Below are 21,002 nucleotides of genomic sequence, written 5' to 3' on the forward strand. Positions count from 1 at the left end.
TATTTGATGTTTGTATAATTTGTAGAGGGGAAGGGAAAAACCAAATGGTTTAACTAGGGATACAGGTGGACCCATTGCAACAAGGAGATGTACAAGTCCTTATGTCGAAAAATGAACAACTTTGGTGGGGGGTGGGGAGAAGGTTGGGTGGGGGGAGGGGGAAGTATTGGAAGGGATGGGAAGGGGAAACAAAGAGGAGGCAACAATGCTTGATAAGAAATGTACTCATTATCTTTCCCATGTAATTGTAACTCCTCTATACGGTATTCTCACAATAAAATAAATAAATAAATAAATAAATAAAAGAAATTTACTCAAAAAGAAAGAAAGAAAGAAAGAAAGGTCCCTTCTCGGGGAGAGGCTGTTCTTTTGGAGGCAAAGGACAACCTTCTTCTGTCCCTCAGAGCTGCCAATAGTTACAGTTGGAGGAAGTTGGAAAAGTCAGTGGAAAGGTCCCAGTCAAGAGAAGGAGGGCTGTCTATTCTGTGACTCCATTGTCCAGGACTCCGCATGGCTGGCTGCTCACAAGCATCACAGTTAATAGTTACAATTGAAGTCAAGAAGGAAATAATACCAGGAAATATCAGTGACTTGTTACAAAATGGAGACATTTTAGTTTGACCGGAAAGATTGCTTTATTCCCCACACACAGCCAAAACTGGAGAAATTGGAACATAGGATCATCTTCTCAGAAACTTCCATCAAATGATTCCTGGACAAAATGGACTATTAAAATAAAATTTGTACCCACATTTAGAGGTGGACATACCAAGTGAAATGACTTGGGTCTGAGCATTTGGATTCTTATTGAGAAGTTCTTTGAAATCAAGGCTACAACTATTTTCTTATTTCTAAATTTCAGCATGAAGCATTATCTGAAATCGAATTTTTTATGTTATTGTGTTTATATAAGATATTCAATATCTACAAAATCTAAGCTATTCACAGCCTGAAAATATCCTCTACTCATCAGATCAGGGGGTATCAAAATAACTTCACAATAACCAGCTTAATTTAAACTATATAAATAAAATGCTGATATAGCAGGTTATCTGAAAAAGGAAATAGTGTCTTCTGTTTTGATTATGCAATTATGTAACTTAATTAAAAAGCAAAGAAAAATGAAGGTAGGACTTATAGAAACAATTGCATTACTAAATACCTTCTACAATATTAAAAGAGCTATTTTTATAATTTGCTTTCTAAATATTACCAATAAAATTATGTTTCCCTTGATAAATGAGGATTTGGACAGGAAGCTGATGTCAGGGAACTTAGCAATAAAACCAAACAGTGAAGACAACATTAGGTTTTTATTGCTAATTTACTTCCTTGGGTTCGCATTGCACCAAGGGTAATTCCTCTATCAAAGTGTGGTAATGATGCCTGATAGACTACCTGATAAATGTGCCTCGTGCTCAGAATGGAGAATGAGCTGCATTTATTCAATTTTGCTGCATACTGAGACAAATGAAATTGGGGAAAGTCTGCAAGGAAATGAAGCTATTTTCTACAGTTTGTTCCTGACAAGCTAGCTATATTGCCTCCCTAGCAAAAAAAATAAGGAGACAATGAATCATCTTGTTGATAGCCAAACATACCAAACAAAGCAAAACAAACAAAAAATTATGTGAGGCTCCAAACTGCTATTCTGTCAATAGACTTCTAGAGACAGAAATTAGTACGTCTAATATATGTTGTTGTTGTTCTGCTTTTTGTGCTGGTACTAGGCTTGAACTCATGGCTTCATGTTTTTACCCTTGGCTTTTTGGTTCAACCTCCCCTTCTGGCTTTTTACTGGTTAATTAGAGGTAAGAGTGTCATGGGCTTTTCTGCTAGGCTGGCCTTTAAATCATAATACTCAGATCTTAGCTTCCTGAGTAGTTACAAGTATTAGTTTTGCCACCAGCTCCTAGTTTAATCTATCTATCTATCTATATCTATCTATCTATACATTCAACTGTTTTGTTGTATGGATGAGGGACAAAAATAATAATATCCTCAATATTCCCTGTGATTCAAAGAAAGAAGAAAGAGAAAAGAGAAAAAAGGGAGGGAGGGAAAGAGGGAGAAAAGAGATGAGAGGGAAGGTGAAATAGACTCTCAAACTTCAAAGCATAAGGATGTATCTCAACTTGGGCTGGGAAGGTGGCTCAGTGGTAGAGCGCTTACCTTGCATGCCTGCAGCCCTGGATTCAATTCCCCACCACCACATAAGCAAAAAGAAAAAAAGCCAGAAGTGGCGCTGTGGCTCAAGTGGTAGAGCGCTAGCCTTGAGCTGAAGAGCTCAAGAAGAGCGCCCAGGCCCAGAGCTCAAGCCCCATGACTGACAAAAAAAAAAAAAAAAGATATGTACTCAACTAGGTATTTTGAATTGTGTAAAATATTACTTCTTAATTGTTCCAAGAAAAAATAATAGATGCAAAATATATACCACTTTGAGAAGTGAATGGGAGAAAACATCTTCAAAAAAGAAAACAAATAGCCAGGTGCTGGTGGCCCATACCTGTAATCCTAGCTACTCAGGAGACTAAGAACTGAGGATCTTGGTTCAAACCAGCCCAAGGAAAGAAAAGTCCCTTAGACTCTTATTTCTAGTTAACCAGCAAAAAGCCAGAAGTGGAGCTGTGGCTGAAATGGTAAAGCCAGTCTGGGGGGAAAAGTTAAGAGACAGCATTAAGGCCTGAGTTCAAGCCCCAGTGGTGACACCAAAAGGAAGGGAATGAAGGGGGGGAGGAAGGAAGGAAGGAAGGGAGGAATGGAAAAGGAAGGGGGGAAGGGAGGGAGGGAGGGAAAAAGGCAAAAATAAACATGTTCTATTTAGTCATTTTGGAGAGCTGGATATCTTAATGCTTTAGGCGTAGGTAAACCCAGCAACAGGGCCTATTGGGCAATAGTTTTAGGATTCATGGCTATGAGTACTAATCCATTCTCAGGCACCCCTGGGGTACCAGAAGCTCAGGAAGAGGAAGAAACAGTGAAAACTATGTAAGTATGTTTATCCAGTATTTTCACATTTATCCTTTTGTAAGCAAGAATCTGTGATTTGAAAGCCTTCCAACATAGTGACATTGATTGCTAAAACTAATTAGGCAACAAGAAATGCATGAAATGAAGAAGGGAAGCCAGTCTAAGGCAAACATCGGGTTAGAGCAGAATCATAAAATGCTTCGGAAGTAACTGAAGAAGGCTTACTGACTTTTCTTGACCTGTAAACTTGCCTTCATTTTGCTTATGCTGCTGAACCACATAAATGAAAAATAAGCAAGAGCGATGGCTGCTGTAATTAGTTTCCTAATAGTAACTGTTTTGACCTGATGCAAATGAATGTTCTTAAGCTATTTAAGGTGTGTTGTATTTGGCCAACTGTGCTTCTTTTAAATCACAACAACAAAGCTTACTGTTCCTTTAGAAAAGCTATTGTTGTTTTGGCTTTGGTTTCCAATGCTAATATCACCAACTCTAATTTTATGCACATTGGTTTCAATTTTAATTAGCTATATAACTATAGGTAAATGACCTAGTAGCTATAATTAAAGAGAGTCACTCCTAACACATGCTGTACTGTAGTATCCTTTTCAAATGGAAATCTATGATTGAAAAATAATAGTAAAGTTAAAAATGGTATCCATGTTTAACTACAAAGACATAATCTGGAGAGTATAGATTTTCTCACATTTGTAGAGTTGGGATGAGAGCAATTGGTGAAAATCCTAGATTGAACAATACAATACTATCTGCGCTCAGTTTGAAACATGAAATGAACCAGGCACCAGTGGCTCACATCCATGGTCCTAGATACCCATGAGGCCAAGATCCTGAAGATCGCAGTTCAAAGCCAATCCAAACAGAAAATTCTGTGGGACTCTGTCTTTTTAAATAAGCAGTAAAAAACAGGGCAGGAGGTTTGGTTTATATGCTAGAGCTACAGAGAAGCAAGCAAGCAAGGAGAAAAATAATCATAATATTGAAAGGATTGATGATCTATTAATTCTTGTGCTGCTGATCAATTTACCAATCAAATATTTATCAAGTAACTAATCAATAGATAATCACACAAGTTCACAAAAACCTGTAATACTATTTTATGGAACAGCTTTACCTACATAATCAGCTCCCTACATAATCAAATGTACAGAAAAGCTGGTCAAATACTCTAAACCTTGCAAATGGGCTGAAAATCCTCTTACTGGATTACAAAACCACAGCCAGATGGAATATTTAAAGGAAAGCCATAGTTAATACTAGTCTTATTTTCCTTTCCTATGTTTTTTTTAAAGATAACTGAAGCTTATTCAGGAAATAAGATATAGAGAAAAGGAAAGAAAGCATCATGTACTTTCAAAGTCTAATCTACATAAAATAAAGATATCTAGTTACCTTTACTGTAGAAACAAAGTCAGGAATGCATATTTTGAGGAGTATAAAACATTTCTTCTTCCTTTTTCCTAAATGTTGCCTCCTGGCCCAGTCCAGATAAAAGAAAACTTTCACCCATGAAAGGATTATGGGAAAGGATTATGGGAAAAGTAGCAATTCTCTACTTCTTGTTGAATCTACCCATGTTTTTTGATCAGTGGCTAGGTATCATACATCTAATTGATTAATAATACAGTAAAATGCAAAGTTTTTACATATTATCAAGTTAAAGAACTTGAAAATTTTACTAAAATAATATAATTTTTGCTCACTCATACATACTCTGATACACTCTTCCAATAGCGTGAAAGGAGGTTTTATTGTCATAGTTATTTCTGATGATAGAGGATATAACTCCACTTGTAACTACAAGAAAGTATTGGACATGTGCAAGTCATATGCCTGTATTGTGTGGCTATAACAAAATTCCTGATGAACGTAGGATTTTTTTTAAATAGAAACAAATTCTATTTAGCTCATAGTTTTAGAGACTGAATGCCCAGCTTTTGGTAAAGCTTTCTGCTTTGTCATAACCTAGCAGATGTCATCACCTAATGGAAGCACAAGAAAAAGATGAGACAGAGAGGTCACATGATAAGAGAGAAAGCAAGACTGAGGGAGAGACAGGGCTAATGCTTTGGGATGTGACCCATTCTTTTGAGGCCTAACCTACTCCACAAATCCACCATTTATCCTTTCACAGCGAAGCTAGGACACATTCACCTTCCTTGAGGCTCCAACTCTTAAAAGTCCTTCCAACGCCATTACAATTGAGGGCCACTGGTGGGCAAACCACACCCACACTATTACACCACACTTCCCTGGCACAATGAAACCAGGCTGACAATGCATACCTCAGGGAGTTCCTAGTGAATTTAGTCACTTGTGTGTGCCTACTCTACCTCTCAGTATCGCTGAATATGGTAGAGAAGCAGGCTAGTGATAAAACTCTGCAAACATCAGGTCATCCATTTCCTTCCAGTGTGATGATTAAACGTGAATCAGTCAAAAATAAAGTACTCAAAGGTAATGCTTTTGAAAAAGCTTGATTCAAACTGTTGTGGTTTACACCATGCTGGAGATAGAATCCAGGTATTGGCACATGCTAGGCAATTGCTCTACCAGCCAGCTCTACTCCCTGCCCCAAGTTCAAACTCTGAGCTATCAAATATTAACTATCCTGAAGGCAATTCCTCTATCAACACTCAGCAGGCTCCCATTTTTCATTCACTGACTTCAAATTTCCTTTAAAAGAGATGTTTAAAAGCTCACTGGTATTTTTCAGCTTGGTAGGAGATAGGCTACCTGTACCAGTAGTTGGAAAAAGAGAAGACTTTTATCCCAGTTGTCAATGTTAGGCAATCCAGCATGTAAATAGCCTGAGCTTAATCTCTGTAGGCAGTTAAATAGTGCAGTGCTTGACAAATACTTCTTTGTAGTTAGCCAAAATAAAACAAAGGACAGTGCTAAATAATAAGTCAGCTGCAAAAGTTAACATCAGATCCTTGAAGAAATTGGAGCTTTGAGCTTGGGTCCTACAAGAGAATAGATCACAGAAACCATCCTGGCAGGAGAGACACCTATTTAAAAAGAGTGATGATTATTAAATGAGCAATAAGCCACTGAAGATTCGCCCAAAGTATCTACAATCAATTTTAAGATAAGTAACATTGCCTGAGGTTAAGTAAAATAAGATACCTGAAAATTACCATTCTATTTTTATCATTTGGGATTTACAGCCTAAGGAGAAAAGTAGCATAAAGTAGAAAGCCCATCTGGATGTTGTCTCAAAGCTATGCCTTTCACTTGTCATTCTCAGAGGAAAATTTTGGGTGAAAAAGATCTTTAACCGAACTTTACAACTTTGGGGTGGGGAGAGGGAGGCATTGGGGAGGTAGGAGGGAAGGGATGGTAGGGGAAAAACAAAGGAGGAAGTAACAATGCTTGATAGGAAATGTACTCATTACCTTACTCATGTAACTGTAACCCCTCTGTACAGTATCTTTACAATAAAAATATATATTAAAAAAAGATATTGGTCCATGGAAGAATGAAACTTGGTAGACTCAAAGTTGGATCTTCAATATCTATCTATCTATCTATCTATCTATCTATATGTACATATATATATATATATATATATATAATTTTCCAGCTAGAAGCTGGAAAAATCTATATACTAATCACATTTAACTTCTGAAGGAAGTTCAGAGGACAGCCCAAATCTGACTCAGAGGGCTAAGTGACTGACATAGGAAAAGAGATGACTAAAAGATTCTAGGAAGTGGCACTGTGGCTCAAGTGGTAGAGCGCTAGTCTTGAGCTGAAGAGCTGAGGAACAATGCCCAGGCCCAGAGTTCAAATCCCACGACCAACAAAAAATAAAAATAAGTAAATAAAAGATTCTAAAATGCCCAGCTCTCTAGAGTACCAACCAAGAGGAGAGATGCCTGTCATTGGAAAGTTCCCACAGAGTAAACAACAGTCAGAGTCATTACTGAATTGGGTAGAAGGAATGAATTGGGGTGAAATTAAGGACAGAGAACATGAACTAAATATCCATGGTGAGAAGAGTTGCCAGATACTGAAACATCTCCCCAGGGGTAATTATGAGGCATCATTCAGGAAGCTTTGAAAGGTCAGGCTCTACCATGACCCAAATAAATATTTTTCCAGGCCTTTGGACTACTTACTTTAAAAAGCTGGATACATATATTTATATATGTGTGTATGTGTGTGTGTGTGTGTGTGTATGTGCATGTAGACATAAATGCATATATACACATATAGATAGCTATATCTATATATGTATATGTATATATGTATCTATATATCTATATAGATATACATATATATCTAAATATGTATGTATAGATAGATGTTTGTATATGTATATATACATATATGGATGTATATCTGTGTGTATGAATGTATATACATGTAAATATATGTATGTAAGTACATATAGCTAAATGTATATGGTAAACAATTATCTAAAATTTCTCTTGAGGAGAGAGAAGTCCAGGGGAATCTACACTGGAAATTATTTTAGAGAAAGGGGAGGGAGGAAAGAAACTGGAACCATGGGAAAGGGACAAGTCTAATAACTTGTCAAGCAGAGAAGTTGTAGCAAGCATTGTCCTGACTAGACTTTTCCGAAAAATAACAGCCACCCTACTACCAGCAATGACATTCTGAACTGGTTCTGTGTCAAAAGTGGTGGCCAGAGGCATCTATCTGCCTTGTTCATTTGCATGACTTTGTTTCTCCAACCAGTAGAGTTAACAGTTGTTAACAACCTACCACATGCATTCTTCATGCCCTTAATCTAAGACTTAATTCCCTAGGAACCATAGGAAGCTATGTAATACTGTCTACTGTTTTTAACTGACAGTACTTAACAAGTTTGGCATTAAACAGATTCAAATTTCAGCTCTGATACTTACTGTGTGACTACCAGCCCATTAACATAACCTCTCAATGACCCAAATTCTCAGCTGAAAATTAGGCAATATATTCTTTGGCAGTCAGTGTTCACAGTTGCAAGAATTGTACTGGAGAAAAGGTAAGCAGGAAAGGATTTTATTGGAAAATTGTTTATTGCTATTACAGAGCAGAGAGAATAACAGTAGCATCATGGGAGAAAATGCATGGGAATTAAGAGGGGAATCACACCAGACCCTGGGCAGGGTTGTACCACACACATTGCCTAGACAGGGCGTCACTTCCGGAATTGCTGCTACCGTCGCTGCTGGGATCAGGCACTGTTAGATTCTGCTGCTGCTGGGCACTGAAAGGCATCTACATCCACTGTGCTTATTGCCATTGCAAGATGAATTTACCTTGTATCTGACTCTCTTCATCATTTGAGATGAAAGAGGAACTCACCTTCCTATGGAGATTCACACAAGAGGTTTCTCTCAGGCTGGGAAGCAGTTTGAAAGCATGGAAGCCATAGAAAGGACACCTGTCTACTTCAGTGTACACTTTTGCTACAACAGATACTTAGAAACTGCTTTGGGTAAAAAGCATCCTACTGCATCATAAATCTTTTTCCCCCCCTGCTCTTTACCATCACTAGTCCCTTGATCAGTGGGGGAGTGGAGGGTAAATGGCCAGATCTAACATAAGTGAAAACTCCTAGTTATATGTATTTCTCCTAATCAAAGTTGTTTTTTCTTTGTTGGTTATGGGATTTGAACCCAGGGCCTAGGTGCTATCCCTGAGCTCTTTTACTCAAGGCTAGTGTTTTACCAGTTTGAGCCATATGGCTACTTCCAGTTTTCTGGTGATTAACTAGAAATAAGAGTCTCATGGACTTTCCTTCCTGGGCTGGCTTTGAATGCAATCCTCAGATCTCAGCCTCCTGAGTAGCTTAGGAATACATGTGTGAACCACCAGTGCCAGACCTCAAACTTCATTTTTAAAATGATTGCTTACCTACCAATATGCAACCATATTTATATAGTCAAGATTGCATGAATCTTCTCTCAAAAGAAAGGTATCAGTTCTTATACCAAGGGCTCTGAAAAATATCACTCCTCTAGGTTCCTTCACAACTGCAACTCAATATGCAGCCACCAATGGACCCAATTATAAACTAAATAACTCAATCCCTGCAGTGTTGGAAAGAGAGAATTAGCAAGCATGTAAGTGCCTGCCTAACCAAAATCTATCAGGCTATGAGTTTACATAATGAGAGGTCAGATAGTCAGAGATTTTACACATATTTATAGATTCTATATATTATATTTTATATCTTATATATGTTATATTTATACATAATATTGCATATAGATATAGGTAGCAAAAAATGAAATATAGATAGGAAGGAAATCCACAGTTACTACATCAACAATTGGTTGCTAGGTAGTAACTAAAATTTGATTTTTTTCTTCAACAGTGCCATATGGAGGGATTATGATTAGTAAATTATTATTGAAGCTGATATAGTCCATTTCTGTGAGGGGACACAAAGAATCCTGTACAAATATTTTCTATGTAGAGCTTATTCTAACTGGTTGTCAGAACCCTGTTTCTTTCCAAAGATCATTACCCTTTATCCAACTGTATTCATGTAGTAGATTCAAACTATGACATTGAGAAAGAAAGCAATAAATGGAGGCCCCAGAGCAGCATCTCCAAAGAGTCAAACTGAACTGTCATGGGAAAAGTCTCCACACTAACAATGCCCTCTTGCTGCCTGTATCTCAAGATTTTTCACTGCTAGGCCAGCTTTTCCCAAACACTGATGTAATTACAGGGGGAAAAATGAGCACAGGAGACATCTGGAGAAACTCAGAAACTGAAGGTGAGAGACTGCTTGCTACACCTACGCCTACATGATATATTCTAGACTGAAATTTTAGAGTGTCTCTTACAGTGAAAGCATACTTAATCACAATTTCCCCTCCAACAATTCCGTTTTAAAATAACTGAATAGTTAATTTATTCTCCAGAGAGATCTAAAATATGCAGTTTCTGAATTGATTAATGAATAAAAATTTTTATGGTTTTTCTATAACTCTAGCCTCATTAAAATCAAATAGAATGCCCCCAAATGCTTTTTTTTCTTTTACATACTAAAGGAAGTTGAAGGTTGTAGTGTAATGTTAATTACATCTGTAGAACCATGAACTTCTGGACAGTCTCCATCCTGTTTTCACAATTAGGCTGTCCTTGTATTGAAAGGAGAGGTGATGAGTCATAATCTATAATTTTGTAAAAAATATATATAATTAATATAATTGCACACTTGTACATGCCATTTTACAATAAAATTAAAAAGCTATCGGGTGGGTATTTTTAATGGGTATGTGCTTAATTTCACACAAGGAATTAAAAATGCTATAGCACAAAGAGAAAATGGTGCTCTGGTTCCTACTTAGGACAAATGACTCAAGCAACAAATCCATTCACTAAAATAGTGAGCAACTCAACCTGACTACTTACAAAGCCAGAATGACAATATATAGGGTATTTTGAGATCATCTTGAGAATGTGTTAGGTATTCCCACAGTAGCAAAGTAACCACTGATGAAAAACGGTCTCCTTGATACAAGTTGAGAACAATCTGCTTTTGGACATATCACCACAGTTAAGGATATGATAATCTGGGTCAGAAGGTGGAAAGGAGATTCATAAGTGATAAAATGAAGAATATCTTATTATGGAAACAGCCCAGATACCCACAAAAGATGAGTGGATACAAAAAAACTGCAGTACCTATACACAATGGAATTTAACACAGCCATTAGAAAGAATAAAATAATGTCATTTGCAAGGAAATGGATGGAATTAGAACAAATCATGTTAAGTGAGGTAAGCCAAGATCACAGTGACAAGTGGTACATGTTCTCTAGGATATGTGGAAATTAGACCTAAAATACAGTGGGATATGATAAATTATACAGGATTCTAGATATTCACACATAGTGAGGCCAAAAGAGGATACTCTAAGGAGAGAAACACAAAGGCACAATGCCTAAGTGCCTCTTCATATTTACATTTAAAAAAAGTACAGACCGAAATGAACTCCAAGATATGGAAACAAGAGACCTCTTTTTTTCTTTTTTTAGTGTTTGATGATTCTGTCTTCTTTACCGTATATATGGGGTATTCATGTGTACATCATCAGAAGGATTAGGAGGAGGGTATAAAACTCCAAGGGAAAAGAGGTGAAAAGTGCAGCAGTTGAACTCACTGGACACTGACAAAAGTGAACTATACAACTCATGGGTGGAGATGGGAGGGACTGGAAGAGAATGAGGGAACAGAAGACACTGTACTAAAGGAAATGTACTCATTACCTGACTCTTGTCACTGTACTCCCTCTGTACATCACCTCTATAATAATGATAAAGTAAATTAATAATAATTTTTAAACAATGTCATCTTTACTTTCCATATATTAATCAAGAATGGGGAAGAGTGGACAAGATTATACCCAGGACAGGAACATCAACAAATTAGTCACAGGAGGAATAGCCTTTGTACTTTCAACATAAAATGACCAAACAAGTTTTTTTAGATTCTCATACTTTACTGTCAACTCTCTCCTTAGATAGTAAACAACAAACCTTCTTTTAAAATAACATTTTCATGTAAATGTTTGAATACACAGTGTTATGGTTTGAATCCAAAAAATGTCTCCTATGTAAAAGGTTTGACTGTCAGCTAATGGGTTTTGGTACATGTCTGGGTCACCAAGACATTATCTTCATTGGAAAGGACTTTTGGAGCCACAAGAATTTACTGAGACAGAACAATAAGAGAAATGAAAGATTTATGAGGCTGCCAATACAGGAGAGATACTGTAGGCAGTCAGGCAGAGGAGCACTGCCGTTGGAGACCGGGTCAGGAATGAGGTTAAGGCCTTGAATCAGGCTACTTTTGATTGACTACCTCCCTTTTTGTGGACCCTATAAATTGACTGTGTCTCATGGACAATAGTTGGAGTTTTATGCATGCTGGATCATTTTAAGAGCTCTATTACATTCACATTCCATCTGGCCCTCTTTGTGGGCTTATTTCTGCATTCCATTTGACCCATTTTTGCCCTTGGTTCACAACCACACTCCACCTGGTCCTTGCTATTTCTCTGATATCCATGGCTTTTCTTAAATAGGGCATCTTCCACATTCCCTCCTAACAGAACAACAAAAACAATCCTGGTTTCAATGGGACAAATTTTACATCTTTTGATTGCTTTGAGCTGAGTAGGGGACATAGAAATGTTCTAACCTATGGAACAGCAATTAGGGACATTGCAGAGCTAAGTAATATCAAAATAAAATTGTAGAGCAGCCAGACCTACCGTTCTGCATGAGGTTTTTTTACCTATGGGTTAGAAAAAGAAATTATTTAGTCAGAAGACTAGGAGAAACAAAGGTTTGTTAGAGTAGCATTGAAGAAAAGTGGCAGGCAGCTAGACAGAGGGAATAGCACTGCTATTGCTGCTACTCATACAGGGTTGAAGGCAGGCTTTTGTATGGTTACTGGGGATTTTGCTGATTGGCTGTTTCTTTTTTGTGGACCTTGATCATTGTTTTTGTTGTTGTTTTGCTTGGTTTTTTTTTTTCAGAGCATGATTAAATTAGGCATATAGAGGAGCATCTTATCAGCTTGGCTTTATTTACTTCTATAGACGTGGCCCATCTTGTGCATTTTGGCTTATCTGTATTTTCAATCTAGCCTTAGGTGTTTCCCCGTCTACTATGTCTTGTGAAGAAATGGAGAGAAGAGTTTCCCTCACAGTCAGTGATGGGTCACTCCATAGATGAATTCATACCTGAATAGACTATTAGGAGGTAGAGTCTAGTTAAAGGAAGTAAGTCACTTGGGGGCATGCTTTTGAAGGATTTAGTGTGTCCCAGGATCAGATACTTCCTGTCTCCCTACTTCCTGGTTACCATGAGATTAGTAGCCCTCCTCCACCATACCCTCAACACCCATGGTGATGCTCTGGGTCCTCAAAGGCCCAGAAACATGGAGCCAAATGACCTGAGACTAAAATCTCTGAAACAGAAGTGTTTCCTCACAGGCGTGAAAAGTCAACATAACACCCACAGATTCTAATTTGTAATATTGGACTTAACCTACTCTAAAGCTCATGACAGCTAGCTGCCTTTCATTTCAGTGAACAGCTGAAATTTATTCAGCACTCCAAACTTCATCATCTCAAGCTATTAGCTATCCAACAGGTCTGTTTTATTGTAAAAAAAAAATCTCTTGGGAAAAAAACAACTAAACTTGGTCTGGTTCCTCTTCAGGTTCAAAAGCTGGGTGGAACCAGGTAGAAGCTGAATAGGTGGAGTCTAGAGAGAAGCAAGTTCAGAACACAAGCAAGCCAATGTAGACATTAAGTACCTGGAGCAGATTAAAGCATCATAAACAAAAGTATTGTTGAGAACAATCTCCCAAAGAAGGAACTAAGTTGTTAGCCCAAGAATAACAAAATATTTTTTAAGAGAAAAGAGCCAGGGATTATGGACAGGGATTATTGATACAAGTGTTAAAGCACAATTTAAAATTAGCTAACATGGATTTTTTAATAAGCAAGTGCAGGGGGAAAAAAAGGTATAAATATACCAGACAAGACTGGGTAAGTAAAAACTCACTAAATAAATTATCTGTTAGAGTGCACTGATTGAATTGCATTCTGAAAGTGTTAATATGTAGCAAAAATATCCATTTGTCCTGTTTATCCCCCAAGTGCCACTGAGAAATTAATTCAAAGTCAGGTTTAAATTTGTACTTGTCTTCTTGAAAGCAGAGGAAAGGGCAAGATCTTCAGCACTAGTCTGGCATGAAACTTGTTCAGAGTCCTGCTGACATGCGTTAAAGCAGCCCTCTTTTTCCCCCAAGGTGGCCAGTTGAGTGGGCATTTGTCATGCAGAGAGCGGAAACAAAACAAGATCAGCATAAGGAACGGTGAGAGCAGAAATGAGGCCATGTGGCAATAATCATGACCTGCTGAGAAGCAAGAGCTGCACCTGGGAGAAAGTGAGTCATTGTGAATGGCAAAATGTGTGACATAAACACTGGGGAAAAAAGGACAGAGAACAGTGGCTACAGCAACCCAGCCAACACCATATGACATACAGATGGGCTCCAAAAAGGACTGTACAAACCCACATGCACATGCATACATGCACGTGTACATGTGTGCATGTGCACATACACACACACACACACAGCATCCTCACTGTAAACACTTCTAACACATACCACAGAGTCCAAGAGAAATGGGTATTTAAAAAATAATTATGTTTCATAGTCATGTAGTCAAAGAAATCATCTCTATCGAATGCTGTTTTCCTTCTTTGGATGTTTTGCTGGGTTTCTTCAAAGGCTTGGTTAAGAAGTCAACTATGATCAAAAGCAGAATAAGATGTTTCAGATGATGAGTCTGTATTTCTGAGATTAATAACTGTACAGCTAATGGACAAAAGGACTTCTACTCTTTCATTCATTCACTCATTTGCTCACTCATTCAAATCAACAATTTTTCAAGTGCCCAGCATAAGGTAACACTGTGCAACTACCCAGTGTTCTCCAGGGCACAGAAGTGATCTTACAAATAGAGTCCCTGCCTCTCAGAGCAGACATTCTGGTAAAAGGGTTTGACTATCTCCATTACACCACACTCTCTCACCCATAATGCTATACCTGTACACAAGCCCAGAAACCTAGAGCCAAAGGACCAGAGATTGAAACCTATGAAACATTGAGCCCAAGTTAATTAATCAGATATTGATTAACCAGTCTCATGGTTTACTAACTAAACCGGGGAAACTACTATGATAAGAGACTGCCACGGGCTTTGACAGCACACAGTAGATGAGTTGATCTAGTCCACAAAAGAAAGAACTTCCTGAGAAATATTTAAAGACCTGCCAACTTTTTCACAACTCTCTCTAGGAAAGGCCTTATTTTTATTTTTACTTTTTAAATACATAATGTGGTGGAGGCAGTCAACAGACTCTGGTTGTCCCTTTACACCATCTCAAATAAAAATGATTTTACTCTCTCTGCCTCCTGGTTTTTGTCTGCAGGTGAAATTTTCTTCCAAAATCATCAAGATTCTAGATGTCACTGCAAACGTTTGCACTTCTGCATTCTACTGGGTTAGCACATAAAACAAGCAATGGGAAACATGTTCTGATTCTTGGTATTGCCTTCCCAGAGGGCCCCGCCTACCACCTTTGGTCATCACCAGTCCCTGCCCTTACTTCATCGAGGTTGCTGAGGAAGGTAGCTCAAGTGGTAGAGTATTTGCCTGGAAAGTATGGGGCCCAAGGACAATCTTTTGTCCTGAAGCAAAAGAAAAGATGGAAGGGAAGAGAAAAGAGAAGAAAAGGTGGAAGAGGGGAGGGGAAGCAAAAAGAAAGATTAGGTCTGAGGTATTTAGGGGATATCTAGGTAAATTAATTGGGAAATTACCTGTTTTATAGATGAGAAATAGATGGGCTCAATTTGTTTTAATGATCGGCAGGTTATTTTTCTTTATTATCATTAAATCATTGTACAAGGGATTTCACTTTAACATGTTTATTGATGTGTACAGTGCATCTTCATCAGTGTTACCCTTCTCCCATTCTCTCGCCTCTCCCATCTAATCCATCCCTATCCATCTCCTAAGGTTTCCTTGCTTCATGCATACAATATATTTTAAAGTATCTAGGGGGAAAGAAGAGAAAATAGGTCTGAGTATGTTGACAGAATGAGAGGTAGATAAATAGAGTATGACAAATCTGTCCAGAAATTGAAACGGTAGTGGGACAGCAAGGATGGATACTAGAAAGAAACATAGAATTGAGCCTTGTGCACAAAAACATATGTAACAGATCAGATTTAAACATGCTCAGTTAAAGAAAAAAAGTGAAAGAATATAAATTCTTGGAACTATAACTTACTCAGCACAGCAGAGCATGGGATCCTGATCACACAGATGAGGACTGTGTTCTGAGAGGAAGGTGGGGGAAAGGAAAGAAGTTAGGAAAATTCACTCTGATGGCTTTTAGTTTCCAGACAGAGGTGAAAGGTACTAAAGAACATGAGAAAACAAATGGGGAAGTACACTGGAAATTTAAGAAGACTGGCGGTTTTACATTGTCATTTTAATGAACAGATATGCAAACAAGAGTAGCACTGGTGAAATTCCAGAAAATACTGAAAGCTCAGCTGAAGGCATTTGATTATGACTTCATGTCAATATGAAATGATATGAATGTGTGATGGCGAATATCCGCTTGACTATATGATTTTTCTTTTTCAATAGTTCTTCAACTAACTGAGAAGAGAGAAAATGCAGAGCCAGTTAACATTTTCTCTGATGAAAAATAGACAAAGACATAGAATTCCATTATATATATATATATATATATATATATATATATATATGTATTAATTTTCTTGATCCATTCATCTACTGAGGGGCATCTGGGTTGGTTCCATATCTTAGCTATGGTGAATAATGCTGCAATAAACATAGTTGTGCTGGTAGTTTTAGTATGGCCTTGTTTGTAATCATTTCAGTAAATGCCTAATGGAATTCTATGCCTCCATCAGAAAGAATGACACTGCCCCATCTGTTAGAAAATGGAAAGACTTGGAAAAAATTATATTAAGTGAAGTAAGTCAGGTCCAAAGAAACATAGGTCCCATGGTTTCCCTTATTTGCAATAACTAGTATATGTCTGAGACAAGCCGCAGAGTTCAAAAGCTATGTACATATGACCATATAAGCTGATGCTAAGTGAAATGAACCCCAAGATAAGGACACAAGAGCTTTTATCTTTGTTGCTGTTCTTTTTAATGTACTTATAATGTACTTTGTGATTTTTTTGTTTCTTTGTATGTTCTTTCCCCATGGTATAACCCCTGTTGTCACTGTATTTGATTCAGTGTCCTGCATCTTGTACATACATTTTTCTAATTTGGCGAGGGGAAGGGAAATAACAAAATGCTGCAATAAGGATACAGGATAATCCATTGTAACAATGAGATGTACAGACACTATGTTGGAAAAAGAACTTTACAATTTAGATGAGGGTGGGAGGAGTTTGGGAGGTGGGGAGGGAAGGGATGGTAGGGGAAAATCAAAGGGGGGGTAACAATGCTCCATAGGTAATGTACTCATTACCTTACTCATGTAACTCTAACCCCTCTGTACAGTATCTTTACAATAATATATGTATATATTATATATAAGAAAACAGACAAAGGATGGAAGTGTGAGGTACCTTATAGTGTTAGAAAGAGAAATATTGGAATCGTAGATGCTAGACGTTATGTTGGACATAAATGTTCCAAAATAAACAAAGCTAATGAGCAGAGAGAAACCAGAGATGTGACTAGTTTTCCCTACATGGGTTTGAAACACGATCATGGTGCAGGTAATCGAATAAGAATCTAGAGATAGAAAGGTGTCACTAGAGAATCTGGAGATGTGTGATTTAGAAGTATAGCTCCAGGATGTGTCTCACAGTGAATAGTTCTGATAAACTGAAGAAGGAAGTACTGGAACAAGGAAGTGAAGAAAGTAGGGGGCCAGGGGATGGGATGGGTCCTACATTTATATGTGCTAGCAGTAATTGGGGCGGAAGAACCACTATTAGACAAATACAAAGCAAGCGATTGAGTGAATGAGGAATAACAGGGTGGTCATAATAATGGGACAGAATAGAGGCCCTAGGCACATGCCCCACCCAGCAAAGCACAAGTTTCAACAAGACTGTGCAAGCTAGTCTGAGAGAGCAGAAAAGAGAAAGAGGCACTGAGGTATGAGAAAATTAGAACTACCTGTCCCTTCTCCCCAGAGATCAAAGACTTGATTCTTTTTTTTTTTTTTAAGACTTAATTCACTTGGTTAGTCTTGTATACAAATCCTGTGGTGTAGCTAGAGCCGGAGCCAGGGCCTTCTGCAGAGAGACTCTGGTGTGGGTTTTCACAAGCTGGTCAGTGAATTTCTGATAAGGAGATTTGGTGAACATGGTCTCTTTCCAGAGGTCAGAGGCCAGGGGTCAGGTAACTGTAGGTCTTGGAGATGGCATCAAAGGTGGCCTTGGCCAAGTTGCCCAGGGTAACAGCACAGCCTCTGGCTGAGGTGTACCAGTCAGCCATACCAGCCATCATCCACAGCTTCTTGGGGACGGGAGGTGACATGATCCCCAAGCCTCTGGGGGCGGGGATGACGCATACCAGCACAGAACCGCAGCGGCCTGTTACCTCACATGGGACAGGGTGGTGCTTGCCAACCTTGTTCCCCCAGGAATGTCCCCACACAAGGGACGGTGGAGAGCTGGGTCAAGATGGTGGAACCTTGGATGGCCATGGCCACCTCGTTGGAGCGCTTAATGCCCAGACTGACATGGCCATCATAATCACCAATGGCTACAAAGGCCTTGAACCTGGAACGCTGGCCAGTTCGGGTCTGCAACTGCAAGGCCATAATCCTCAACACCTTCTCCTTGAGAGATGCCCCCAGGAAGAAGTCAATCATCTCAGACTCCTTCCTAGGCAGGGAGGAAAGATAGATCTCCAAAGACTTGATCTTCATGTCCTTAACCAGGCCAGCCCCGTTTGGTGACAGGAATCCATCTGTCTTCGGGCTTGCCTGCACGAGCCCCGCGGCCCTGAGCTAGCCTCTACCATGGCCACCATCTCGGCCCCGGAGGGCGCTGCCACTGAAGCCTCCTCAGAAGCTCCCACGGCCTCCCATGCCTGGGCCCTCCTGCTGCATGGGGTCATCAGCCATTTGCTGTTTCCCTGGAGAAGCAGCAGCAAAGCCTTGGTTCTTAACCTCTCATGATTGTTCTTGTTCTAAATCTACCATTCTTCTTCATCAAAAGCTTCTAAAATAATATAATTATTTCTTTAAAGCTATAATACTTTTTTTTTTAGAGCTGGAAATGGAACCCACGACCACCCATATGTCAGACAAGCATTCTTCCACTGAGCTACCTCTCCAGGCCATAGACACTCTTGAGTGTTTGAAAGATTATGTTTGCGGCTTACCTAGGTCATTGCTTACATAGTTCAGGCACTGCTGATGGGTCCACAGGATCATCTTAGAAGCACATTAGCATTCCACACTTCTTTTGAAAAGTGAAAAGTCTTATCTTTAACATAAGACCTTTATGAGATAGTTGGTTAGGGACTCAAATTTACAATTCAGCTGGTATATCAATATGTCCATAATAGCTCAATATGCCTATATATGTCTCAATATGTACATATATTGAGATATATGATATATATATAATATGTCCCTTTATGTCTATAATAGCTCAATATGTCTGTAATAGCATGTTTTCACACTTGAGCCTTTCCACAGTTACAAGGCTTAATCATAATGAGTCATAATGAACTCTTCCTTGCTAAGTGGGATTAACATTTCTTGATGAACTCAAGCCACTAAATTATTAACAATTCCTCAAGGCTTTGGGGTTTTACTGCAATACCTACAACGCTTTCCTAAAAGTTTAAGAGCATTAAACAAAAAATATAGACTCAACATAGTAAATTTCTAAAGCTTTGCTTCTTACCATGGTTTCAATATTCTTAAAAAAGTTTTCATGATGTCCATATTATGATAGATGATAGACTTAATAATAATTTTTACATGGCCATGAAACTAAGAATCAACTCTCAACATTTTTGTTTTTACTATCTGGCAATTACAGCTCCTCATTATGATTTTTCATGACAGTCTAGGCTGACATTAAACCAGCACTAGTTGATGCAATGTGAAAAATGGAAACAACTGTGAAAATGTCCCCCAAAGACATGTACTTTGGCTGGGTTTAGTCCATTTGTTTTCACTAGGTACACTGGGGAAAAGAGTACAAGAAAATATTCATCAAACTTTGATCACAAAGAAGATGTCTCTATGCACATACTGAAGAATTTATTAATGAAAAGTTAAGGAGGAAGAGAGAGGGAAGAAATTCATTTATGACAATGTTACTTTTAAGAATGAAAACAAAAAAAAAAAACAAAGGAAAGAGGCTCTAGAGTAGACGTAGATTTAGATTATTGACAGTGAAAGGTAAATGTGTGTATGCTAAATGTGTGCTGAGCCCCTATCCATGCCCAAGACACCTCAGGCCCACACCAGGGTTTCTGTGGTTTCTTGCCAGCTTATTCTGGCTTCTTCTCTCATTTGTTCTGTACTACAATGATTTCGAAGTATAATGTACTCCATGCTTTCCTGATAACCAGCAAACTGAAGAGAAATTAAGAAGGATCTCGCGCATGCTATGCATCTGTGAGGATAATGGACGTTATTAACTATCTGAGAGCCACTGGAGAAGATGCAGGAATGGAATGCCTAGGAAGCATGAAGTGAGCCTCTTGAACCTTCTAATTATTCCAGGTCCACTGGGGCAGTGTGCCAAGGTGGATGCCTCCACGTGCTGGAAGATCTCCAGGTGAACCTTGGTGTTGCCATTTCAACCCTGTGTTTCCTGGAGTCAGCTGTGAGCTGGAGTAAGCTCCTGAAAGAAAATGAGAGAGGCCCTTCCTCCACCCCAGGCCACATTTGTCACTTGGATCTAGAGTAGCACCACTTGTGTTCCTGGGTTGCAGTGATCCTTCTAATTATAGTTCTCTCAGCTTCCTTCGGAGCTCTTCCCCACCCCCACCCCCTCCACCCCCATCCTCACCATCAAAGCGACTCCATTTGACCAGGTGCAATAGCATACACCTATAATCCTAACTACTTGGGAGGTAGAGCTAGAAGAATTGAAAGTCAAGTTCAGCCCAGCCAAATATGTTGACTCACAGCTAAAATTCTAGCTATACATGTGGCAAAGGCAGGAGAATCCAAGTCAGGCCAGCCATGGTAGAAAGCTTATCTGAAAGATAACTAAAACAAAAATGTTGAAGATCTACTACAAGTGGAGAGCACTTGTTTAGCAAGAGTGAGGCCCTGAGTTCTGAGGTACTGTTTAGTATTGAGAGAGAGAGAGAGAGAGCGCTCATCTATGGATAAGATCCTATATCCAAGACTCAAAACCCACACTACACCTTCCATTTCCTTTCTTCCCTCAGGTTATTGGGTGTAAAGCTATGCATCA

General features: G+C 38.7%; 1 pseudogene; it reads right to left on the reverse strand.

The window, feature by feature from the left end:
• Positions 1-17,783: 17,783 nt before the first annotated feature.
• LOC105991146 lies at positions 17,784-18,679 on the reverse strand (annotated as a pseudogene).
• Between the last annotated feature and the right edge of the window lie 2,323 nt (positions 18,680-21,002).

The sequence above is a fragment of the Dipodomys ordii genome, unplaced genomic scaffold, assembly GCF_000151885.1.
Source record: "Dipodomys ordii isolate 6190 unplaced genomic scaffold, Dord_2.0 Scaffold4, whole genome shotgun sequence".
In the NCBI taxonomy this organism is placed as follows: domain Eukaryota; kingdom Metazoa; phylum Chordata; class Mammalia; order Rodentia; family Heteromyidae; genus Dipodomys; species Dipodomys ordii.